The 22,824-nt window shown below is 36.8% G+C and overlaps 1 protein-coding gene across 10 annotated transcripts in view; it reads right to left on the minus strand.

Moving 5' to 3' along the window:
* The window catches only part of FAM110B (family with sequence similarity 110 member B), a 102,629-nt gene that overhangs the window by 23,472 nt on the left and 56,333 nt on the right, over positions 1-22,824 (minus strand). For 9 of the 10 annotated variants that reach the window (XM_072411167.1, XM_072411160.1, XM_072411168.1 and 6 more), the window contains one exon: positions 7,993-8,080. The exons of the other annotated variant lie outside the window; for it this stretch is intronic. The gene's annotated coding sequence lies outside the window, so the exon portion shown is untranslated. The remainder of the gene's footprint in view (positions 1-7,992; positions 8,081-22,824) is intronic. 10 annotated transcript variants of the gene reach the window in all.

Genomic DNA, 22,824 nt, shown 5'->3' on the forward strand with positions numbered 1-22,824 from the left:
TTTGCTGACCATGTCCCTGAAAAGGAAAGAACCTCCCTTCCAGTGTCTAAGGAAGTTGGGTAAAATCTCCCTTATGCGAAACAAATACAAAAACTTGATTTTGACCCTTTCATACCCATACCATCCCTCCCAACTCATTCACGTTAAAACCCACCTTTTTTTTTTCTTACCGAAATTTGTCGTTATGTGATGTTTGTCTGCAGCTCTTCTAGAAGTGGAGACCGTTGATCCAACAGTGCAGTCTGTGCCTAAACCAACTAATCCCTTCATGATCATGGCATCCTACCACTGGTGGACAGCCAATGGGAAGTGTCACCATCAGCCAGTCAGTGATGTGGGCTTCCAAAAACACAGCCTTCTACTCTGCATTCCAAAAGGAAATTTGCCATGTGATTTTAGATTATGGCAAGTAAAAATGGGTTTTAGGCATTTTTAATTCTTAACCCGGGGATAATTGAGAAGTGGTGGGGACTACATGCCTGGAGATCAGCTATAAGTTTAGAGACAGAAAAATTAAAAGCAAAATGATAAGAGAAAAGAAAGAAGAAAAGCAATAAATAGTGGAAACCTTTAGCATTCCACATAATAAACATAAATATGAACTGTCTTTGTCTCAATGATGTCAGGCATTTTATTTGGTTTTTAATCATTTTGGAAAATAAAGAATGTATTCTCTTATACAGAGTGATGAACGTACTTGTAACTTTTTTCAACTTTCAAATTCTCTTTCTATGGGTTTGTTACAAACAGAGCCTCCTATTGTACTTTAGTTACCATGTGATTAGGAATCATTACAGATTCATAGTTCATGAAAATGTTAACGCACTTAGTTCCAAAGAATAAATGAAGGGGAATTCAGATTGTACTACAAACATATAAAGGCTCAATTCATAAAACTTCACAGAAAAACAGTAATGGATTTTCAGCCATATGACTTTTCAATTTTTTTTTTTTAATTTGACTGAACATAACGGTTTAAAATATAAAATAATACAAAAATAAAGGTCCTTATTCTGGGCTTTGAAAATGAAACCTGTAAACTATTCTGGTACATAGGAGACTAAATGGGATATTGGATAATCCTAAAATTCATACAAGAACAAAGTCTGGCCATTTACATATAATAGCACTCAGAGTGGTATTACACCAAGTAGTTTAAGATGTTTCAGATAAGATATGAAACAGAATCCAACCTGCAGTTATGATAATCTAACCATAGTGGTGTATTTTCATAATAGCAGCCAAAACAAAAGTGTCTTCCATACCTTTTATGTCATGTTTTCCCCCGGGTCCCTCAATCAGGGCACATGCAATGCATTGGGAGTGGTACACATTCTTTGCATTGTGGGATTCTGGAGACATGTTGGACCCCTAGATGTTTCCATAATGCACACACCTGGGCTTTAGGGTACTTGGAGAATGGGAATTTCGCTTTCACAGAACAAAAAGGTATCTACAGGGTATATAGTAGAATATAGCATGATAGGTTTACATGGCCTTACTGCAACCAACTAGTGTGAAATTAAAATTTATTTTTTGTGGTTTAGTTTTGAATGACTTCAGGAAGTCCTTATCTGGGTTTAGTGCTTAATCAGGATATGAACATCTCAGTTTGTCCTGATGACTACGGTCCCTTAGAAGGAAAATGAAGGAAAGAGAAGGGTGTTTACCCCAGAACAAAAAGGAAAAATCTTCTAGGAAACTTTTGCAGATTTTCTCGAACTTTCTGCCAGATCATTGGGACTTCAAGTGAAGGTAAATTTCCTAAATGGCACAAAAAAATTTACCTACCTCCCTACTCTATCCCATACATATACTTTATATACCAGTTACACAAAACATTTTGTAACTTAGTTGTATATCTATCTATAGCAGATTTCAATTTCCAAAAACTAGCAAATACATTAAAATTCACTACCAAGGTAGTAATCCCCCCCCCCCCCCCATACACACACTATATCTGAGCTCAATGTATTTTCCTATTAGTCTGAGGAAATGTCAATGAACCCCAGAAAACATCCAAGGGTAGGGATATTTGATAGACTCCAGTCCTACTTTTTACTCAGCTAGGCTGTTTATGGGATTATAGAAGGAAATCTGCCTGTTATATTTGAGAAGTATACCACCATGACCAGTATCCACAGAACAGAAGTAAATAGGATAAATAAGAATCTGCAAAGATTTGTTAAAAATCTCTGCAATGCATATAGGTGAGCACCTTTACAGAAGTCACTCTCCATACTTGGTGATGCCACCTAGGTTGACCAACACTTATATACCTGGAATTTCAATCTACAATATGTAACCTAAGATTTGTTCTCATTTAAAATGTCACCCTAGGACATGGCATGATATATTTACAATTGGTTATTTTGTTGTATACGCCAAAAGACACAAAACAAATTTATAGATAATGTATCATGAAATAAATTACAAAAATACAAAAAAAAAAAAAAAAACAACATTAATATTCACTCTCTTAAATGGAATATTTTACACAATATATGTTCCACAATAGCTAAAATATTCCATACCTAACTAGCTGCAAAGTCCAGAATTTTTTTCAGTGGATGACCCACAAGGATGATGAACATTTACCATCCATTTAAACAGCTGCTGTGGGGTTTTGGTTTTTTAAATGCCTCTCACATGTAGTTCTTTAGTAATGTAACACTAAGCAACTTATCAGCTGACTTGGCTTAAAATGTTTTTACACCAGCACACATTTTATTACACAAAAACAGACACTCAGCAGTAAAAATATGGAAAGACAAACTCAACTTAATTGACTTTCATGAATGGGTATTGCTTGAAATTAAAAGCAAACACTTGTCAGACGATATAATTGGTGACAGAGCGTCAAAAGACAATTTACGATTTACATGAATTACTGAAGGAAACAAACCACACATTTGGCCCAAGGCAGTGACACAACTGTTTAAAACAAAAAATGATTTATAGTAGCCAGAGGGATGTATTTTTTTCACAGCTAACAAAAAAAAAAAAAAAAAAAAAGTGAATGTGAATAATACATTTCATGATGTATAATATTTGCTGCTTGGCAAATAGGAAAGAAGTCTTGAAGCCCATAGGGGCATTGTTATGATCTGGGGTACAAGATCTTGGCTAAGAATAGCACTGGGCTCGACTTGTAGTTCCCATAAAGGAAGCTGAATAGCATGCAGATAAGTTATGTGTAAACAGATGGCCCACAGAAACCAAAAGAACTTGAAATCAGGAGTTAAAAATTAAAACTCAAGTATAGATTTTTTTTTCTCGATCCAAAGTGTATTGGCTATCAATGCCAATACTTTTTGAATAGAGTAAGGGATGGTTAAATTTCTTTTTTTTTTTTCTTTGCAGCCTTTTACCTTTCGGGGATTCATCCATTTCTGGATGAAGATCTAACTGCCTCAGGCTCAGAGACCCTAAAAAAAAAGTTTTTGCTAGACAAAACATTAAGGCAGCACTATGATCTCCATTACATTTATTGAATGCAAGAAATTTAAGCGCCTACATTTGACCTGATATCAGCCTTATTGCAGTCCCTGTACAGCAGACCCGTAGCATGAATGGAAGCAGCAGTACAAGTAGCCAAACTGTTCACATGCTGGCAAGAAGATGTCGGACATGTGGCTTAGAGGCATATGCTTTAGCATTTGCAGCACTAGGACCCAGGTTCGAATCTCGGCCAGGACACTATCTGCATGGAGTTTGCAGGTTCTACCTGTTTGGGTGGGTTTCCTCCAGGTACACCAGTTTCCTCCCACATTCCAAAAACATGTAGTTAGGTTCATTGGTTACCCCCCAAAAATTACTGTAGACTGTAATAATGATATGTGACAGAGGTAGGGACATTAGAATTAGATTCCCATTGAGGGACAGCTGTGTAATATGATGGCGCTATATAAACACTGTGTAATAATACCATGCTAATATGGAGAGTAAAGGGAGGCAGTTCAAGGAAAACATGGACTCAAAGGTAATGGGTTAAAGTATGCTTGGCAATAAATGTAGGACACTAGTGGCAGAAGACAAAATTCCACTAGGAAAAGTCCAGCTTTCAAGCTGAATAATGCAGTAAATGCTTGCTTTGTTACTGTATCTTTAAAATGGGAATTTAGTTAACAAGTTTTACTTTTGGATGAAGTAAATGTAAATGGCCTTAAATATATTGCAGGTATTGATCCGTTGTTCTGATTGAGATTTTCTAGACCTGTGTTTCTTGACCTTTTTAACATGGGGAACCCCTTAAAATAACTTTCAGTTCTTCAATGTCTATTACATTGCTGGTCAGTGGGAAGGCTACCACCCTTACAGAGGCCAAAAATATCAATGGTGTCAGTTAAACAGAACCCCTAGCAAGCTCTGGATGGACCTGAAGCTTTCACAGAACCCTGGTAGAGAAGCACTGTTCTAGACTGACTGTTATTTAGTTATACTGAGTGATACAAATACATGGCAGAGACCCTACCAATCTGCACTCCTAAACATTCACACACACACACCTATTAGTTGATAATTAAAAGACTGAATTAAAACACAATAATCTGTCAGTCTGAATGTTCAAGGGAAAGGAACGTGTACAATTGGGCTTTAATGGTATTTTCTACACTAGAGTTAATTTCTTTGAAAGAAGCCTGGAGGGATATCCAAGCTCACGTTTCTATAGAAACCGGCTGCATTAACCAACTGAACTCATTTCACATACTTGGCATCCAGACAACAGACTTTTTTTTTTCTTAAACCTGACATGCTGGGGGGAAGGAATGGAAGAAGAAAGAGGACAAGAGGGGAATATGTTGCTTAAACTGTTGAAATAAACACCAAGTTTTTCAATTGACGTTGACAAAAATTTGGAGTCTGGAGCAGAACTTCTACATTGCAGTTTACCAGAACCAAATTGGCGTAACACAAGTTCAGAAAATTTACTGTATATTATGAAATGTATTATACCGAGTCTGCCTGGAACTCTTCACAGCAGTCTACATGAATGTATTTGTACTAATGATTAACACAGGGATGCACTGGTAAAGTCTGCCAATTTTATATATATATATATATATATATATATATATATACACATGAATGTATTTGTACTAATGATTAACACAGGGATGCACTGGTAAAGTCTGCCAATTTTATATATATATATACATATATATACATATATATATATATATATATACATATATATATATATATATACACACACACACACACACACACACACACATATATTTATTGGAAACGGTAAGGGCAGGAGGAATACTGATTGGTCTGGTGAGAATGTTATGTGACTATCTGGCAAGCCAACTGACCTTACAGTTTAGTATAAGAAAAAGTTGGTACGACACTGGGGAAAAAAATCATTACAAAGGCGACTATGAAGAAAAGTAAAACAAATTTGTTTTCGAAATGCTAAATAGAGTTACAAAATGCGGAAACGCACACATACACATATATATGTATGGTCTGACAGTGCATATGATGCAAAGACTTTATGCACATGCTCATGCCCATGAGCACATAGCCATATGCAAAAACACTCAGAACAGTAGATCATAAAGAGGACACCACAAATGACAAGACAAGCTAGACAACTTCTAGTCCTGCTGGGGTGATGACCATTACTCCCACATAGATGCAGTAGAGTGAGTGTAGGGAAAAATTCCCACCAAAATGATGAAACACCAAGTAAAAGGGAAAAAAGCGGAAGAACAAACAAAAATAAAAATAATAATAATGCATCCACCTAGTCTAGTAAGCTACAATATATTACATTTTTGATTTGAGGTCTCAAAATACTTTTAAAAAAGTTATGTTTCAAGCCCATTACACCCCATTAGGCCTCTTTCAGATATGCAGTGTAAAAACTGGTTAGCCTCCCCCAGGTACACAGAAAACTGCAATTATGTGCCTAGTAATGGCAAACCACATAGCAGGTCAATGTTTTTGCACATATCACCCTTGCACTTGTGATAGTGGTGTGGTTCTTCTGGTAGAGGGGGAAAGCAACACATCGCTTCCAGGAAGCTGCAACCCCTATATAACAAACATATCTATATGCACAAAATGTTTCCCATCTTCTCCCATATGGTTGAAAACGAGTATATGGGAGCATAGTTGGGGTGCTACAGCTGTAAGGTAAACCACTGAGATACACTGTATAACTGAAATTATCATACTATTTCAGAAATATATAAAATAGTTTTGGAGGTTTACATTTACAGCCAGCAGAAAGTAAGCGTGAGTTTCGTACTCCAGGGCTTTAGATAGCTTGTGTACTACTATGCTGTGACTAGAAACATGAACAGCAGGTTAACAGCATTTGGCTGAATAAGGTAACTGAAGTATGAGAAGGAACATACGGAGAAAACATTGCTTATTTGTTTGGTCTGTGTGGTCTCACACAACAGTTCGTGCTGGGCTTTCTTATTCTAGCACTGTAGCAAGTCCCCTGTATGGTAAATGTTTACTTGTAGGTTTTACATTTTTTATACAAATAATAAATGATATAACCATTTAATGTTTGTAAGCTTTTAACATTATTTGAAAAAATAAATTAAACCAAAAACCAATTATAGTTGATAATTACATAGCAATAGGTATAAATAGGCAGATTCCTATAGCAACAGGAGATGAGAGTTTGCCAAGTTAGCACAAAAAAAAAACAAAGCTATGCAACACTAGGACTATAAAGAGAAAAAAGAAATACCCAGCAGGCTCCAATCATGTATGTTAATGCATAAAAAATGCATTATTTTGTTCCCACAGAAAATCATGACAATGTGGAAACCAAAGATGAAATAATGTTCGGCACTTTGCAAATTACCCCATGTAGCTAGGTTGTGTCTGAGCAGACAACAGGGAGAGGCCAATCCCTGTACAAGAAGAGCACCCATGCAGAATCTATTGGGAGTGATTAGGTAATAACAAAAGTAAAAATAGACAGTATATTAAAAAAGCAATTATAAACAGATTGAGATATGAAAAATGAAAATGGGCAAGTGAGTGTAAGCTGGAAAATGCTGGATATGATGTACAGGATTGCTGGAATCTGTAACAGCTCCAAGGGAGCAGCACAGAGCCTATCACGGCTGTAACTGGAACATCTCCGAATCAAATCACCAATCTGCGTGTGTTCCTTTCTTCCCATTATTTCAATACTTTCAATTCTATGAAGATGTAGAAGTTTACATAACCTCGGCTTTCCAAACAGTAATGTACAATTATGTCTATTATGTTCTCTCTGTGAGTCACAGGAACTGTATTTTGGGATTATCCTGTTTACCAGATTTCACAGTTACAACGCAGTAGTGTCTCTCAGGTTTCAGCGAGGACAGATGAAGTGATTGTTAAGAGACAGCGGAGGCTTTTCTAAATGCAGTTGTCACTGCAGACTCCAAAATGAGGGAGAAAACATTGCCGCCAAAGCGTAAAACCCCTATGAAGTGTCACTTGCTTCCTACATCAGAATCCCAGAAGCCGCAAACCGCTGTCACCATCCCTTTACTGCTGTGTAGATTTAACATTGGCTATTACAAATGTTGACTTTTTGAAATTCCCTACAGTTGCTTTGAAAAAGAACTGCACAGTTGTACTTTCCTAGGCAGTCCACTTTTATATAAACCCTCTAAAAAACAAAACAACAAAACACACGCTCAATTCACTTATCTCCGATGTTATTTCCTACAATTACTTTTTATAGCCAGTTGGCTTTCATTAGCTTGTTAATTAAAACCTAACTTTTTAAATCAGATTAGTTTGTTAACCTCCTGCATGCAGGCATTCCTTAATATACCTCTAGTCAAAGGATGGCATTCAGAAGTAGCCTGCAATGGTCGTTCTTGTGTTTTCCCATAACAGAATTCTTTTAGGTATTTTACCTCCTGTCCTCAGGTTTGGTCTGGGTAGCTGACAATGCTAGTTTAATATTTTCAGCAGAGGATAAAACTACAGACAAGTTCAGGAAAACAGTTTATTACTCACCAGCCAAGGGTGAAATTAAATGGCCTTTCCTTCTGAAGTTAGGCAGCTTGCTCTAGTATTTCCTTCTGATGTTCAAGGCATCACAAATCTGCAAAGTACAAGATAATAGTTTGCATAATTTAAATATTCTTCCAAAAAACAACTTCTGGTACACTAAATTACATAACATCCATAAGAGACTTTCACAAAAAAATGGTAGCTAAGAGACAGCTAATTATACCCCTGACAGTGCACAATAATTTAATTAGAGCAGGTATCCATTTTAATGCAGTATGTATCAGATAACAGTAAAAGTTTGAGGTATTTTCACAAAAAAAAAAAATTAAATCCTACAAAGTATAAATCCATTAGTGGGCCATCACGGCATTCAAATGTCAACTATTCGGCGGACAACACATTTTTAGCAAATGTTACAAAAAAGTAAAGTTTTGCTGCATAAAGTAATTCAATCCCCCTCTGTCCAGTCGCCTCCCCCCACCCATACCTCTGAGGTCATAACAGGAAAAAAAGTGCTGTGCAATCTTCTTATAAGGCCAACCTAGCAGAATATATATCATTCTAAAACCACATAAAAATAGATGTTACATCTCAAATATCACTGTTCTTGTGCATTTACTGCCAAGGGCTACAGTGGTATATTTTTCTTCTGTATATTGTAACAAAGCAAAACAGAAGGGCAACACTTGCTATCCAAATCAATGTCATGAATGTATCTAAGGTAGCAGATTACAACCATTCTGCTTTCTGTAATCAGCTTTGGGTGAACAGTACAGTCTTCATATATGCATTTGTTAACTGAGCTCCCAAGTTTGTGCACATATCACATTCTTTGTGAATAATAGATTACCTTTATTAAATCTGTAGATTATTTACACTGTAGGTTAACAGAAGGCTGCATTAGTGTCACAAATCAAAGTCTATATAGCCTAGGATACACATTGCATAGAATAACAAACATTTTCTTATGACTGTCTTTCAAGTTTTGTTTCAGGCAATTTTTGCATAAAAGCTGATGTCAAATGATGGACATACACTGGTTGAAAGGTGCACAACCACATAAATGACAATGCTCTGCATGGCCAGCCCGTAGGAATCTGACCCAAATGGCCAGCTGGTAGGAATCTGCCCTGAATGGGGCTTATTTGATATACAGTCCAGGATTGCCCAATTAGGTAATCGATTTGTAGTATTTGTAAAATCCATATCAACGTAAATAAAAAAATATCAAATTGTGTATGGCTAGTAAAAAAGGTCAGAAATCTGTATGTGAAATATAAACAAGGAAATATTACGTATGTATGAATACATACATTATTCTAAATTTTTACATTAAAAAGACACGTAACAGCTACTAAAAATACATCAGAGTTTCCTTAAATATTTACTTTAAAAGTCATCCTCAACTAGCACCTAACCGGCACACACTCATATAATGATACTTAAAGACGATGGCTTTCCAACTATATTAATCATGACTCAAACTTCTTGTACAGAAAACTCTTTGATGTTCTAATCTGTTAATAGAAGAATTTTACACAGATCAGCAGTTTAAAATGTTATTACTAATCTTTGGGTGAACTAATAGTCTATTTCCCTAATTTAGACAAACCACAGACATAATATGGCCTCCTACGTAACTATGCAACTTCAGATAATGCCAAGCAGTTTGATGGGATAGATCTAACACTGGTTGCGATGGCCAGATTAAATATGGATTAAAATATAAGGGCTCAAGAGTCACATGCACTTTTTTGCCATGAAGACTTCTGATTTGATTGGTTAGTATAATCTAATGCTGAATTTCACAGAGGAAGAAAGAGCTTACCTATCACTGACGATGTGCCACCTTATCAATAGTGTGAGCCCAGGAACAATATAAAGGTGAACAAGATAGCAAGTAGTTCTATTGGGAGTGGACAATACTTTCACTACCTGTCATTTTTCAAGAGATTTGGCCATCTATGTTCACCCTTCACTGTAGAATGACAGTCAGCTCTACTCATGGAGCAAACATTGCCTTTATGAGCGAAGATGTTAAACGAACTGGCCGCCACATGATTATGCAAGCAATTAGCTGAAGTTATTCACTATTATGGGCTATTTTTGGATGCAAAAGAGCCTTTAGAGATCAGTTTAAAATCTGGATTTCCATTCTATACTCAGATCTTAAAGCACAGATTAAAACCATCAAGGGAATACTCAATCCGATTATATCTTGAGACTGAAATTTGAAGACAGGCACTAGTCTTAAGTGCTTTTGGCTGTATACTTTTTATGCATCCTATTTATATACATTTTGAATTAAACAACTACAACAGATGAGAAACTTAAAGGGTGATTTCAGTTTCACCATTTTTGGATAGTTTTAAATCTTTTTAGGATCTATGATTTATATAGGGAGATGTAATTTTTTTTGGTTCCATGACACCAGGACAACCAAGGAGAACTAGTGCCATTAGGACAAGAAATAAGAAGAAAGGGCATCATCAAAACCGTAAGACACACCAACTTTTACTTTTAACTCTTCACCATACTACTTGAAAGAATTGTGCACAGAGAAAAATTTTGATCATTGCTAAGCAGGGTCTTTACATTATATATATTGGGTCAATAACTGTTCAAACAGATAGCATCGCCTTCTATTTTAAATTTGCACATGCAGACTAAGAAACCAAAGTTCTTCTTGGCGGCAAAGTGCCTAGTATGTAAAACTTTAGCATTCCAAAATGATGGCTAAATCTGTTACATGAAGACAGGGCAGGGGACAATGGGAGTAATCATAAAAGAGGTCCACATTGTAATTTTTACTAGTGATGACAACTCCCACCATGCTGTTTGATTAGCTGTAGCAGCCTATACACTGGCACAGCTTCTTCTTTCACAGCTTCTCATTCTTTGCCTAAGCAAAGAAGACACAGCCTTTGGCCACCCTGTAAGCACTTGGGATATTCATGTTACATATGCCAGAAGGCTTAAAGCAGTCTTCAGGTGTCACGCATGTGCAACAGCAGACAGCCATTTGGGAAAACCAGAATGTGACAGTCATCTTCTCAACAGTGCTGGACTCCAATTTCTAGCTATACCAAAACCTAGATAAAGGAGAACCTCTACAGACAAAATCTTGAAAAAATAGTAATAGGTAATATGACAATATGGTCAGTGTTTAATTTTATTGTCACCTCCTGGCTACAAAACAAATAAATGTAGGCCTTAAGCCCATCTAAATCATTATAAGTGATGTTCCGTATGAATATGAGCTTGTAACTAGCCCAACAGCCTACAACTGTAACTACTTCTAAAACTTTTCTCATTTTGGGTTAGTTGGGAGCAATTATAGTTGTTTCTGTTCCTATCAAAAAGATTTGTTCTTACTTTCTGTTCAAGTGTTAGAAAGTAAAAAGAAATCTAAACTTTACAGTTTCCCCAAAACATAAAAAGGGGGAATCTACCAAGGACACTTCTGTTGGTAGCTGTCAAAAGTGAGAGTTCTTTTAACTTGCTTTTGTATATTTAATTCAGGCAATGGAGGAAAAATCATTGACAGCAACAGAGAGCTATAAAAGCTAACTCTATTCAAAACTAGAACATAAAACGGTTGCTGGATTTCGATTTTACAGCAAAGCTATGACAAGCAGAAACATCCTAAATCATGTATAACAATCGACTAGAAAAATGGAAATGGGAATGAAAATGTAAAAAGGTGCCAGGTTTTCATGAAATGACAGTACAATCAGTTAAAAGATAACCCAAACCTCTTTCTTTTAACATAACAAAAGAAACATCTTAAACTTTTTTTTATCTTTTTCTGCATAAGTTTATTTTCAAAGCACTATATCCACCCCAATACCTGGGCCACTTCGTTCCAATTCCCCACCAGAACTTATCTATTGGCTACTGAGGCCACATTTAAGAGGTGGGAGATGCCTAGATATGATTGGAATTATAACAATTTTGGTATAAACAGATCGTGAATGCTAGGACCTGTTTCTGTATAATACAGGTATACTTAAAATGCGGCAAAAAAAAAAATATTTTGATTTTTAGATTTTGAATTTGTTGAAAAAATATCTAGAGACTTTAGGGTACCATCTGCCTTTGTGATTTCTATGGAACAATAAAATCATATTTAAAACTAGAAAAAATTTGCCATCTGTGTGCCAGGTGCCCTTTAAGCAGGCTTCTCCTATTGCGGCTCCAGCAGCAACATGACAACAAGGAGTAGTATTCCCACAGATAAGCATTTTAAAGTTCAGTCCCCCACAAAATTTGACATATGACCTATAGTTGAACTTCCTCTGACATGCCTTTCACATGTTTCAAGAGGATTTGTATTTCCCATAAATATATATACAAGAACGGGCAATCTTTTTAACACAAAAAAGCCAGCTGACAGACTCAAATCTTAGCTAATCGATTCCATAGTTCCTTCAGACCAAGCCTGGCTTCAATAGTGGAAGAAACATATCAGACCTCAGAGTAGGGTTTCCCTACTGCCCTGGAGGCATTGAGGAAGATGGAACTCCGGATAAAAAGGTACCCACAGACACCAATATATGAACACATTTAACTTACTGCTTTAGGTTTAGGGTTTACTTTACTTTTTTTATTTAATAAAGTGATCCAAATTTCATTCGCACTACATATACTTTTCCAAAAGGTGTGCATTAACAAAAATGCCAGCCTTGTGAGCGAGAGGGGAAAAAAATGCATTCAGGTATTAAATTTGTTTGGTGAGGTTCATAGAAAGTTTTTTTATTGGGTTACATGATTGACATCACCAATTTTCTTGGTGATGATTACTGGAGATCTCCATGTCATCCTAAGTTTATAAAAATAAACACCATGCCATAAATTCTATTTTATTACATCACAAGGCGCCTTTGGACGGAAATTTTTTGTATTTAGTCTTTCAGGACAAGACCCCTCTGTTCCCTTATATGATTGCTTCTATTACTGTAAAGTACAATTTCCTGAGCTGAAGGTGAAATCTTATTTGCTTTAGTCTTGAGGGAGTTTCTGGTGTCATTTGCAGAGTCCTTGAATTAAAAAAATACCAATAAAGAATTTTTTTGTGCTGACCCTGACTATATCTGTACAAAGTAACTGGATACTCCAGCATATATCTCTTCCAGGGTTAGCAAGACCTGCCTCTCAAACCAAAACAGAAGCTAAAATAGGTACTTGCATTTGAGTCAGTGTCCATGAAATTTTTCTATTTCCAGATGAATTTCTAAAGGTTCTAACCCCTTAGTACAGGGCTCATTGTCAGCATTATGTACTGCTGCGTCAGGTGCTGAATCACAGAAAATACTCCATGGAAAATGTCCTTTTAATTTATCCTAATCCGTCTCTTTCATTACAGAGAGAGAAAGGTCCCATTAAAGGGAGCTAGTTTCTTAAAAAATGGAGAACAGAATGTTCTTCACTTTAAAAAACTTGATTGCCTATAATATAACACTAGATTTATAAAAGGGGGGCTAAATTTTGTTTCCTAGAGATTGGGTCTCTGAAAGTGGGGAATAAAAGTATCCTAATACCCTTCACATTTGCATTGAAAGTTGCAAAGAAAAACACTACTGTTCTCCATTGCTCCCTATACCATTCAACTCTTTGAAAGTGATGTACAGCAATAATGGTGATAAAACAGATTGTTATCCTATAAATAAGGCGATTGGCACTAGGATTACATAAATATTATGAATAATAAACAGGATTTATATAGCGCCAACATATTACGCAGCGCTGCACATTAAATAGGGATTGCAAATGACAAACTAATACAGACAGTGATACAGGAGGAGAGGACCCTGCCCCGAAGAGCTTACAATCTAGTATATAATCACATCTTTGTAAATAATAAAAGTATCATCAGCTAAACAAACTTGAAATGTGGGAACATCTACAGTTTAGTACATCATGAGAAAGAAACAAAGCACTGGTGAACTTCAGCAACGTCAAAAGACCTGGAAGTCCACGGAAGACAACAGTGGTGGATGATCGCAGAGTCATTTCCATGGTGAAGAGAAACCCCTTCACAACAGCCAACCAAGTGAACAACACTCTCCAGGAAGTAGGCGTATCGATATCCAAGTCTACCATAAAGAGAAGACTGCATGAAAGTAATACAGAGGGTGCACTGCAAGGTGCAAGCCACTCATAAGCCTCAAGAATAGAAAGGCTAGATTAGATTTTGCACAAAAACATCTAAAAAAGCCAGCACAGTTCTGGAAAAACATTCTATGGACAGATGAAACCAAGATCAACCTTTACCAGAATGATGGCAAGAAAAAAGTATAGTAAAGGTGTGGAACAGCTCATGATCCAAAGCATACCTCATCATCTGTAAAACATGGCGGAAGCAGTGTGATGGCTTGGGCGTGCATGGCTGCCATGGCACTGGGACACTAGTGTTTATCCATGATAATGTGACACAGGACAGAAGCAGCCGAATGAATTCTGAGGTGTTCAGAGACATTCTGTCTGCTCAAATCCAGCTAAATGCAGTCACATTGATTGGGAGGCGTTTCATAATACAGATGGACAATGACCCAAAACATACAGCCAAAGCAACCAGGAGTTTATTAAAGCAAAGAAGTGGAATATTCTTGAATGGCCAAGTCCGTCACCTGATCTGAACCCAATTGAGCATGCATTTCACTTGTTGAAGACTAAACTTCGGACAGAAAGGCCCACAAACATCAGCAAATGAAAGCCGCTGCAGTAAAGGCCTGGCAGAGCATTAAAAAGGAGGAAACCCAGCACCTGGTGATGTCCATGAGTTCAACACTACAGGCTGTCATTGCCAGCAAAGGGTTTTCAACCAAATATTACAAGTGAACATTTTATTTTCAGCTTTTTAATTTGTCCAATTAATTTTGAGCCCCTGAAATGAAGTGATTGTTTAAAAAAAGGCTTTAGTTCCTCACATTTTTATGCAATCTTTTTGTTCAATCCACTGAATAAAAGCTGAAAGTCTGCAGTTCAACTGCATCTGAGTTGTTTCATTTAAAATTAATTATGGTAATGTACAGAACCAAAATTAGAAAAAAGTTGTCTCTGTCCAAATATAAATTTATAACTGTACATATACACACACAGGTAGTCCCCGGGTTACATGAGAGGTATAGGGACTGTAGGTTTGTTCTTAGGTTGAATTTGTATGTAAGTCAGAACAGGTACATTGTTTTAATAAAGGCAATTAGGACAGATGTTTGTCTCAACATATTAGGCAGGGTGGTGTCAGTTACCGTATAAAATTGACACTGTAAGTTAATCACAAACAAAGCAAAAAAAAAAAATCTTCATATAGCCTAGACACTCATTAACTTCTGGAGCAAGCTGCACTTTGATATGCAAAAAGAAACAATTGCAGAGTTTGTCTTGGTCATTAAAGAGTTACAAGAGCTCTGCAGAAAAGGTCAGGCTCAGCCATGTTTAGCAAAAGATTTCATCTGCAAGTCATGCAAACCACCCGGTCAAGCCTCCGTCCTGCACACGAGCAAGGAGGGAAGCCCCGGTCGTATATAGGACGCGTTTGTGTGTCGAATGTTCTTAACCTGGGGACTACATGTATGTATATAATTTTTTTTTTGAGGTTTCTTCATTTAACATGTTGCTTTTAACTGCCACAAGTAGTTGTTTTATTACATCTATAAAATTCTGACTGAAAATAACTTCAAGAACAAAAATTCTATTCATAAGTGAACTTAAAATAACGGTTTAGAACTTGTCCTATATCAGTCTAACTACAGTATATCTAGTACATATTTGCTAAATCCTTATGTAACAACTCAATGACTTAGGGCTAAACTCCGGGCAAAAATGACAATTTAATATTGTGTCAAAACAAAACTTTTGTTAGTGAAAGAACACTTCATTGTGTCAGTTATGGATTTATGGTTTTCATCTAGTGATATGTACTAGGAAACATACATGCGGATTACTGTTTAATGGAAAGTGCAAGATTTGGTGTGGAAGTCTAATGTTACTGTGTGACAGGTATCACGTTCTTGGCATGTGAAGTATGTACAAGGCAGAGAGGGGGGACAGGTTAAGGCGTGATGTGTGACACTGTGCTGGATCATTTGTCACATGCCTAAATTCCATCTATTTCCATAGAAGAAAGAAGGATCTTATTGCCATCTAAGGCAAATACAGATTCCCGTACATTATTTTTCTGCTCCAGGAAATGTTTATACAGTAAGTTGTAGAATGTTTTCATGCTGCAAGTTAACAGAATAGCAATGCAAGTTAAATTCCAGAGAATCAAAACCTATTCTTGTAAGCCAGCTGTACAGAGTAGTACATCGTATATGTAATTTAACAGAGTATCCTTCATAACAATTGTTGTCTTTTTTATAGGTTGCAGAGATTATAATTCAAAATCTCTGAGCAATTTCGCAAAATCATACTGTTAGAGTAAAGCACTAGAAACACTAAGCAGTAAAAGTGTGGGGATGTGGCCCTTAGACTCCTCTGTCCAGCAGCATCTGCAATTGGTGTATCAACATCCCTGTGTGAACGGACAGCATTCACAAGTCAATGCATAACTAGGAACTGGCACATTTTGGAACCTGGAAGTTAGAACAGTGCTTGTTAAAACAGGTAGAATATAGGACAAATGCTACACATCTGCTTGGTGCACAGCTTTCAAATTTGTCATTCAAATGAATGAACCTTACATTTCTAAAAGATTACTCCTTCTTTTGGTCTGATTTCTACAGTCCCGACAGAACACAAAGCCAGACAGGCAACCACTGCTTTTTTACTGTTGACATTAACCAGTACACATTGGACACCTTCCTATCCCGTCTGATAATACAGTGAGGGAGAAGCAGCAGACTGATAAGGTAAGCAGTCTATTCTTTCCTTCCATTGCGTGTTCTGTGGCAACATATGCAAATATAGCAGAGAAAGTCTGGCTTGAAGTACTGATCATCCTTGAGGTCTGCCTAGCAGGGCCTTACTAGATGATAATACTTATACAAGATTACTGCATGTAAAATACATTACATTTTTTTTTAATACACATTTAACAGTATTAAATAAGAGTTTGGTATTTGCTCGCAGCAGAAAAGAAAGGTACATTTCTACATGAAGGACACTTTTATTTCTTTGTTTTTTTTTTTTAAGCAAGGATAGCCAATTTAAAGTATACACTATGTAGTTATTAATTGAATTCTGCTAATCCGACTCATGGAGGTTTCTTTAGAAAAGCTGTGCTACCACTTCCATTTCCAGCCATGACATTGCATCCACAGCTATTCATCTGCAGATATTGACTGTCGGCATGCCTGGTCAGCACACCATTTGTCAAAGCTGACATATTCTTCCAGGTCACTCACATATAAAATATGTGCAGAGCAGGCACGCAGAAAATGAAAGCACTTCACCTGTCATTCCTTAGCTTGGTAAATTTTTTATGTATCAAAATGATCTTTTGCATATGCACATTTATCTTTTAGCAGTGCACAAACTTCTCACTGTTTACCAAACACCATTAATTTTTTAAGGAATACATACACTCCTATGTAAAAAAAAAAAAAAGAAAAAAAAAAACAATAAACATTAACAGCAAGACTGAAAGAAATAAAACACTTTAGAGAAAGGGCAATAGAGAACCCTCATCAGATTATATCAGTCCATGTTTGGAAGATTTGCCCTTCCTTTCTGTCCGATAAAACCGTTGTCACCAAGACAGTAAAGCAAGGAGCTCTACTATGCAGCCCTAAATAGCAGTGCAAATCAGACTGGGGTTGTAATTCTTCCCTATTCTATCCAAAACTAAAACAAAAGTGGTCATACACTCTAAAGCAGTGTTTCTTAACCAGGGTTCCTTTAGAGGTTCCGGAGGAATGACCAAATGCATTCCTCTAAAAAAAAAAAAAAAGTCAGTTAAAGTGACACCAATGCTCTTTAGGGATATCTGTAAGAGTGACATTTTTCCCAATGGCCAGCAATGTAAGAGGAATTCTTTAGATTTGACCACCGGTGAGCTGTAGATATAGTAGGGGTTCTCTGAAGACCTGAAAGTTATTTCAAGGGTTCCTCGTGTTGTAAACTTTGAGAAACACTTCTCTAAAGCAACACTGTCATTCTACTTATGCAAGGGTAAGTTTCTCTGCAAATGCCCTTTTTCCCACCTTATAGTCTCCCCCTGCCGCTCCTTCATTCATTGGAGTCAGTTTTCTTGGTGACCTGGTAAAGCAGTAACCTTCACTTCCATGGTCATGAGAAAGTTTTCTAATGACAGACTAATGACTGGCTACTTGTCCTGCATATGTTACAGGGAAGCAGGTAACATGTGCCCCTCCGAAAACCCCCTATACCCAGAAGCTCCAGGTGGTGTTGGCAATTACGACAGAAGAAGGGGTGCAGAGAGTGTGCAGGTAACACATCGAACAATAGCTCACTATTACGGTGGCATCAAACTTATACATGAACATTATATGGTCCCTATATTAGCTAAATCCTGTTTTTTTCCACCCAGTAAAGAACAAAGTTGATTGCTCCAAGCAGAATATTTGTTTTTTCCTTTTAGACACAACTTACAAGACCACTGGATTTCTTTCCCATGCCATCCAGTCAAAGTCCACGTGTTCATTTTCTGAGGTCACAAAGTCAGTCTAACACTATGCTTTGCTAGTTTATTTTTGTTTTTTCTAGGAAATGATTATGTTGAGAATATATAAGGCTGTGTCCGTATTTACTTTTTATTACTGCTGTTAAAATCTTGTTAGTCACTGACTTAACCAGTAATTTGTGGCAGGGAATACCATTGTACTATATCATTACTTACTTCAAAATGATTAACTCGTGTTTCAGAGGTGATCTATTCCCACGGTTCAGTGACACACAGATTCTTAGACCGTTCTGGTGTGGGAAATGCAAAATTAGACAGTAACTGCACTTTAAAGTGGGAGGTTGGATGATTACCCTTATGCAGTACAAGACAGGTCATAAGCCAACTTGAGATGATTTTAGCAACCAATCAAAAAGTTATCCTGACCTTACCCAATTGCAGTAAAGAGATATGTGAACATATATTTAAAATGAGCTGCATTTTAAACTTATACTCTCTCTGCTTACTTGTTTTTCTGGTATGTTAACATCCTGCTTTAAGCTAAATTTCTTGCAATTGTAACTTTAAAGAGATTTTTTACCTGACTAATCCTATTTCATTTGTCCCCTCCCTTATCTCAGGAGTTATTATATTAAAGACTGCGGCATGCTGGGATAGGCAAATGCACCATTCACTGTCCTCCTCTGTGATCCATTTGTTTGTTTTTTTGGGGGTTGGGGTGCTTGCTAATACACAGTTGCCGTAATGTAGGGCGCCTCCTGTTCCGATGGCAAACTAAACTTTGGAAGTGGTATTAGGACCTTAATCTGCACATGCAGTATTACATTATCTGGACTTTTGGTAATGTGAGCGTAAGGTGTAATTATTATCCAGTATTTATATAGTGCTAACATATTTTACAGCGCTTTACAAAGTCCATAGTCATGTCACTAGCTGTCCCTCAAAGGGGCTCAAAATCTAATGTCCCTACTATAGTCATAAGTCATTGATCATAAGGTCAATTTTAGGTGGAAGGCAAATAGCCTAACTGCATGTTTTTGGAATGTAGGAATAAATTCAGCTGAGATTCAAACCTGGGACCTAGCGCTGCAAAGGTCAAAGTGCTAACTATGTATTACAGAAAAGCTTATGCCTGCTCAGTCTTGGCAAGGATTGAAGCCTAATATAGCCAGGAAATTAGGCAATTTCACAAGGTCATCAATGGCAGTCGCCATATTTCTTGCAGTACTTTTAAGTTACTATATGACAGGGAAGGAATGACAAAATGTAAAAACACGAGGGCTAACATATTCGAACAAAAAATAAACTTAAAAATTTAACTTAAATTTAAAAAAAATATATGATGTAACTGGGGAATCCCTTGCAGCTACTGTCACATTTATGGTCTGGGAGTCAATCATGGTTTGGTCAAACACCATACTTGGCACGCTCTAGTAAGGTGCACAATAGAATTCATATATCTGTCCCACATTATTAAACAGGATTTATATAACACCAAAATATTATGCAGCGCTGTACATTAAATAGGGGTTGCAAATGACAGACCAATACAAACAGTGAGACAGGAGAAGAGGACCCTGCTCCAAAGAGCTTACATTCTAGGAAGTAGGGGAAGTAACACATATTAGGAGGGGAGATCTTACACAGTGCTTCTAGAACACCGAGCAGGGTAATGGCTCAACCAGACCAAACCTAGGTCAACACATAGGCCAAGCTTAGTCTTCAGTGATGTCAGCTGGTGAAATGCAATTGCCACATCTATACCTTATTAGTAGTTGCTTATGGCAGCCACATTGAAGTGCAGAAAGTATTAAAGTGTCCAAAGTTACCAATAAAAAAAAAAAAAATTAAAAGGCAGACAAAAACATGTAAATGACTAAAAAAAAACAGTATTCAAATTGCTCAGAATCAACTGATTGTCAAATAATCTTAATATATAAAATACATATAATAAATTATGGTCTGAGCTTATCCAACTTTCAACTTTGCAAGCCTGAGAATTTGTTTCTGAAATAGTCCAAACGCCTTTCAAAAAGTCTAACTGCTGGATGAACACATCAGGATTGTTTATATCATATTACCACACAATGGGAGCGATTTACAATGCCTGGAGCAAAAGAAGTGCTTAGAAAAGTATAGATCCTTTAGAAACAAGATACAATTTCAAATAACCAGATGCTATAGGCAGCAGCTCCAACGGTTACCCAGCTTGTATTAGTCACCCCCATTCATTTCCAAAATCAAACATATGTTAAAGCTCCTCTTGAGACAAAAATCAAAAATTGCTTGCACATTGGCAAAAAAAACAAAAAACAACATCATATCCTTATCTGAGGAACAGACAGCTGTACCTAATGGGTAAATACACACTAGTGGCTGGTTTCTTCAGCATTCCCATGTAGTTTACCTTGTCTGCATCATCATAATGCTGGCCTTGTTTCAACGTTTTACCCTATAACATGATTTTAGGCTTAGTCTACATGGACGTTCTCCCCAGCGTTAAACCTCAAGCTTTAAAAGCCCATGTTTGAAATTCCCATGCATTCCAATGGGTTAATCTACACCAGGACGTTTCCTTGAGCCAGGTTTATGAACGTTATCCAACGCTAATTGCAACATTTAAAAAATTAAATTGCAGGGTGAACACTGGAAAACGCCAAAAAAAGTGGGTAAATGCTTCCATTAATTTCAATAGGGGAGTTTTCCTGTGTTTTTTAAGTGTTTGGAAGCACTTGAAACATAATTGCGGTAAAAACAAGAGAAAAACACAGGAAAACGCAGCATAGACTTTTTCCAGTGTTCCTAATTTCGGAACCTCTATTATATAACACCCCATTTCCGAGAAAGAAGCATAAGAAAACTTGTCATTGAGGACACTTTCAACAGTGTTATTGGGCAATTATTTGTATTTATTATAGTCCCATTTGCCTCCTCCTTAGACAGAGATGTGTTGGCCATTCTCTTTCTCTTATGGACGGTCTTGCCTACAGATCTTAAAGCACTTGAAGAATTACTAAAAAAAATTTTTTTTTACATAACATACATAGGGGTTACAACCACGGTCTGATTTTTGTTTTCCCATCTACCTCCCACTAGAGAGATATATGCTTTCATCTATAGTCTTGTATACATAACAAAAGCCAAGCCATAATAAGGGTGCCCATCTGTTATTCATATAGTGTCTCTTATGCATGGTCTGAAACCAAAATTCTAAAGACAAAAAACAGAATAGTAATTGTAGCTGAAATAAAGGATATTTAGGCAACATTTTAAATCTGTTACAGTGTTTAGTTGGCAGTAAGATTAGGAGTTGTGCACCCCAGTATGTTATTAAAATCTGCAGATGTTTAATTTGCTACAATAAAAAGGTGAGCCAGTGACAGCTCAATGACTCATACAGAGTCACATCTCTCCCCCTCATTCTTCATTGTACAAGTTGAGCTGATAACATTATTTATGATGGGGCCTGCTAGAAAATGGAAAGGAATTATGTTAATACACATCATACAAGTAGAAGTCAATGAACCATGACTAAATGGCCAATTGAAAGTGTCTCACCTTCAGCTCTTTTAGATGAGATGGTCTACACTGATTCTTTCCTATTTTCTCTTTAACTTTCTAGTTTTACAGATATGCTTTGCTAATTTATAATTTTAAAATGAAACATTTTACATATAAAGCATGTTTGCAGATTTCCTACACATTGTCTACACCTTAGGAAAAATTTGCTTAACCTTGGCCCAGATCCAACTCACTTTGCAGCCTCCCCATCACTCGCTCAATAAAATGTGTCCTCACTAACCAACAGGGATGATGGAGAAAAGGATGGAGACTTGACTTTTACACAGACCGCTATGATTTGCATATAACCTTGCTACTTAGACAGGTCCTAAAGTCAGAGCAGTGTCTGAACAGTATAAGTTAGCTGGAAAACCATTTGGTGGCCCTGGTATAAAACAGAGGGTTATCTAGGGGGTTTCTCCTAAACAGAAGGTGGTTTAAGGGCCTAAATGGGAGATAACTGTAGATCCAATATCCAAGCATCCAATATAAAAAAAGAAAAAGGATAAGGAATGTCGGCGCTAGCACTAAAAAGACCCCTCTTGTTGTAGGCTCTGTTGGTTGTTCAACTCTTTCACATTAAACCATCAGCATAATTTGCTGTCCAGCACTGCAGTATTAATGTAGAAGACAAAATTTAATACATTACTGGGGTTTAACTCTTTAATATTATTCCTAACTTTGTTGGA

This window comes from Pyxicephalus adspersus, chromosome 5 (assembly GCF_032062135.1).
Source record: "Pyxicephalus adspersus chromosome 5, UCB_Pads_2.0, whole genome shotgun sequence".
Classification (NCBI taxonomy): domain Eukaryota; kingdom Metazoa; phylum Chordata; class Amphibia; order Anura; family Pyxicephalidae; genus Pyxicephalus; species Pyxicephalus adspersus.